At 42.7% G+C, this 4,721-nt stretch overlaps 1 non-coding gene across 1 annotated transcript; it reads right to left on the bottom strand.

Moving 5' to 3' along the window:
* Window positions 1-3,308: 3,308 nt before the first annotated feature.
* TRNAC-GCA lies at window positions 3,309-3,380 on the bottom strand. The gene has a single exon. It is a non-coding gene; the product is annotated as a tRNA-Cys (tRNA).
* Window positions 3,381-4,721: the final 1,341 nt, after the last annotated feature.

Here is a 4,721-nt window from a genome sequence, read left to right on the forward strand (position 1 = left end):
TCCCTCCCCCATTCCCTTCCATCCTGGTAACCATAGGCTTGTTCTTTAAGTCCCTGAGTCTGTTTCTGGTTTGTAAATAAGTTCATTTGTATCTTTTTTTTTTTTTTTTGGATTCCACATATAACTTCACTCAGTAGTTAAGAGGTTTGGGAATGACATGTACAGACTGCTATATTTAAAATGGATAACCAGTAAGGACCTACTGAATAGCACAGGGAACTCTTCTCAATATTCTGTAACAATCTAATTGGGAAAAGATTGAAAAAGAATAGATACATGTATGTGTATAGCTGAATCACTTTGTTGTACACCTGAAACTAACACAACATGTTAAATTAACTGCTGCTGCTAAGTCGCTTCAGTTGTGTCCGACTCTGCGACCCCATAGACAGCAGCCCACCAGGCTCCCCCGTCCCTGGGATTCTCCAGGCAAGAACACTGGAGTGGGCTGCCATTTCCTTCTCCAATGCATGAAAGTGAAAAGTGAAAGTGAAGTCGCTCAGTCGTGTCCGAATTCACAACCCCATGGACTGCAGCCTACCAGGCTCCTCTGTCCATGGGATTTTCCAGGCAAGAGTACTGGAGTGGGGTGCCATTGCCTTCTCCAAAATTAACTATACTCAGATATAAAATAAAAAGTAAAAAAAAAATCCTGTGATAAACCATAATGGAGAAGAATATGAAAAAGAATGTATAAGTGCTGAATCACTTCACGGTACAGTAGAAATTAACACAACATTGTAAACCAACTATACTTCAATGAAATAAATTTTAAAAAAGACACAGTCCTTGCCCTTTAGTTCTCACTTGAGTGAATCCCAGAAGTCCTTATTTGAGTGAATTCTGTCTACTCTAAGTCTTTCTCTGGGTTTGATGCCTACCATCTATTATAGTAGCCCAGGTATTTTTAAATCAATTGACCAATTAATGATTATTTTGCATCTAACATGTGCTAAGTACACATGCTTCTGGAATCAGATTCAAAACCACTGGGTGGAGAACTAGCAAAATGGAATTACCAGCTCTGGAAATTACAGTAATAAGGATGTAATTAAGAAAGATGTTTGGCCTCAGGGCCAACTATTAGAACTTGGGTTCAGATGGATCGGCTTTTGGGATCACAGCAGTTAAATGATGATTGCTGGGACCAGAAAATTCAAGATATGAAGAGAGATGAATGGAAAAGTGACTTGATGTTGAATCTCAGGGTGCTGGACAAGGCATCCAGATTCCTCTCTTGTGCAACAAAAGTTGGTCCCAGCTACGACTTAAAGGGAAGATCAAGTCCTGAGTTTTGGAGGGAAAAGGGTAAAGAATGAAATAAGCGTTCCATTCTGACACAAGTGAAGCGTCATGTGACCTCTAGTTATGGCACCATTACCTGCTGGCTTTACTTGATGATATTCCCCAGAGACACTAAGGCAGCGTTTCATCCATCCTGGAAGGACTTAAGAGGTTCAAACGATGTATAGGGCTTGATGCAATTATTCAACAAACCTTGGCCAATCTCTACCTCTCAATGTAAGAAATAAACAAATGTGCACTGCTCACCCAGAGACTGTCAGACTCTAGCTGATCATATGCACCACGGCTCCCTGGGAGGGGTGAGTCCAGGGTGAGAGGGAATGGCTGAGCCGGGAGGAGGAGTTTCTTTCTTTGGGACCGGAGTAATGGATGGATGATAAAGACTAGGACCCCAGCCCCAAGGGAGAGAAGAATGTATGACTGGGAGCTGTGGAAAGGAAGATGCTGGCTTTCTCCTCTAAACATCGAAAGCCTGATTTGTCTGGTCTGTATGAAGGAAGCTCAGCTGTCTAGGCTTGGCTGTCATAACTCTAGTAGGGGAAACACATGAGTGTCTAATCAGCAGTTAAGGCAGGGTGGATGGGCAGGACCAGGCTCCCATGTTCGACCCAGGCACCGAGGGAAACCAGTGGAAGAATATTAATGGGCTGCAGGGACTGAGAGTGGGGCTCAGCTGGGTAGAACTGCATCTGTACTCAGATACAGGCAGAGCCTTGTGACCGGAAATGGACAGGGGTTGGGGGCTGGGGGGGGGGACTTTGGAAGTGCCGCTAAGTGGTCCCTGTCAGGAAGCTGGTCTGTCTGTTGGAGCTGGATTCCAGCCAGTAGGAAGGTATTGGAAGCTGACTTTCAAGTCAGGGTGAGAATGATTTAGCCCAGGCAAAAGTCTCTGTTGAAAGTAGAAACTGAGATACCAGATAGGAAAAAGACAGTGCATGGGAAAGAGGGAACTATGTTCACTGCTGACCTCGGGCTTAGGGAGCGGGGATTGGATTCAGAATCAGAGTCCTTAGAGCCCCTTCCAAGCAGCATACTCCAGGGGTGCCCTGCAGCTCAGGGGGCAGTGCAGAGGCTGAAGGCATTGTCTTGGGAGTCCTGGGATGTGAAGAAAACCAGCCAGGACTAGAAAGCAAGCTTCGTGAGGACAGTCTTTCCTGATTGTCACCAGGCTTGACACCTCATAGATGCTCAACAAATGCTTGTGGGTGAATGAGCTATGTGAGTGACTCTGGCCCAGACCCCTCAAAATGATGTGGAAGCATGAGGCTTCTTATGTAATTTGATGCAAGGTAGCTATGGCCAGGGAACCAATGTCCAGTATATTTGATGAGCCCAAAAGGAGGGCATTAAGCTGGGACTGCTAGCACTTCCGGAGAAGGCGATGGCACCCTACTCCAGTACTCTTGCCTGGAAAATCCCATGGATGGAGGAGCCTGGTAGGCTGCAGTCCATGGGGTCGCTAAGTCGAACACGACTGAGCGACTTCACTTTCACTTTTCACTTTCATGCATTGGAGAAGGAAATGGCAACCCACTCCAGTGTTCTTGCTTGGAGAATCCCAGGGATGGGGGAGCCTGGTTGGCTGCCGTCTATGGGGTCGCACAGAGTCGGACACGACTGAAGCGACTTAGCAGCAGCTAGCACTTCATGGAAAGGACAGATTATTTTTTTTGTTAAAACAGAACATAAACCTTGGAAATCCATTTATCATATGCTTGGATGAGAACTGTGCCTTCTGCATTATACAGAGTGGAAAAGAAGTTCTTATTTTGGGTAATTTTAAGGGCATAAACGAGCTCAGAGGAACCACGGTTTGTCCAACTGTGGACCTGCCGTGGGTCCATTGTACTTTTTTAGCTTGAACATGGTGGTGGTGGTTTAGTTGCTCATCATGTCTGACTGTTTGCGACCCCCATGGACTGTGCTCTGCCAGGATCCTCTGTCCATGGGATTTCCCAGGCAAGAATACTGGAGTGGGTTGTCATGCCCTCCTCCAGGGGATCTTCCCAACCTGGGAATCGAACCCAGGTCTCCTGCACTGCAGGCAGGTTCTTTACCAACTGAGCCACCAGGGAAGTCTTTAGCTGAAACATATCTTCCTCCCAAGCTCTGAAAGGATGCCCATATTTAATGGTGTTTAGCACCATTACTACAATATTAAAGACTGTCTAAACCAGCAGTTGAGATTTTTGTTACTGTTGAGTCTTTTTTTTCTCCTGATGGTAATAAGCTAGCAGGTTCAGCTAATTACTGCTCCTGTTTTGTGAAATCCACATCAATTGCATGAAGGCAGGTAATCATCTATTTGCCATGGTGGAAAGACATGATAATTATTATTAATTTGAAATCAAATTACTTATCTGCAAGTATAAAAAAAAGAGAGCTGTAGCTAAGACTCAGTACTGTTCTATAGTGTTTTAATTTTTAACTTGTTTTTCTAAGAACCCATCACATTAATTTTTGACAATAAAATGTGATACAGACATAAGAGAAGCATTTATAGACTATTTATGCCAAATCATATAGATAAGCCCATAAATTATTTCTACTTGTGGAATCAAAGCCATATATTAAATTACTTAACGTTATCCAAATTTTTACACTAAAAATACAATCTGATGTTATTAACTCATCTCTCACTGTTTATGGCAGTGATCTACAACAGGATAATTTACTGAAAGCTTGTTAACAACTCATGCAAGATTAAAAGATTAAGTCCGGAGATGAGGAGAAAGCTGGGAGAGTTTTTCATAGACATATTCAGCAAACTAATGAAATACTTGAAAGCAAGAAAATTGTCTATTTTGAAATTGAGAAATACTATTCTTTCATCCATCTCATAGAACTTTACCTGAAGGGATATTTAGAGTAAAAAATTAGCTAATACTCAGCACAAATTCTAAACACTGCTGGCCTGTGAAGGATCTTCCAAAGCCTTTTATACTTAAGGTCATTGATCTTGTAAGTACAGATAGAATTACAGGATCTCAATTTAGAAGGGTTCTGGCATTGACAAATGTGGGGAGATTTCCCTAGTTATAAATTGGTACTTTAATATTAACTCACTGCATTGTCAATAGAAATATGTGTATCTATAAGTACTAGAAATACACTTCCTTGTCTCAATTCTTCTGAGCCTTCAAACTTTTAAAAACTATCTTATTTTTTAGAAGATGCAACCGTTCCCCCCCCCCAAATTTTATGGAAATTCTACATGTAAGATTGATAAAAATAGAGCAAAGTTGATTTTTTTTTTTTTTTTGGCCTTGCCATGCAGTTTGAGGGATCTTAGCTTCCTGACCAGGAATCAAACCTGTACTTCCTGCAGTGGGTGTGGAGTCCACACACTTGACCACCAGGGAGTCCCCAGAGTTACTTTGATGAAAACAGCTGAGCCTTCTTGGTGGCAACTGGAG

The sequence above is a fragment of the Bison bison genome, unplaced genomic scaffold, assembly GCF_000754665.1.
Source record: "Bison bison bison isolate TAMUID 2011002044 unplaced genomic scaffold, Bison_UMD1.0 scf7180017864303, whole genome shotgun sequence".
Classification (NCBI taxonomy): domain Eukaryota; kingdom Metazoa; phylum Chordata; class Mammalia; order Artiodactyla; family Bovidae; genus Bison; species Bison bison.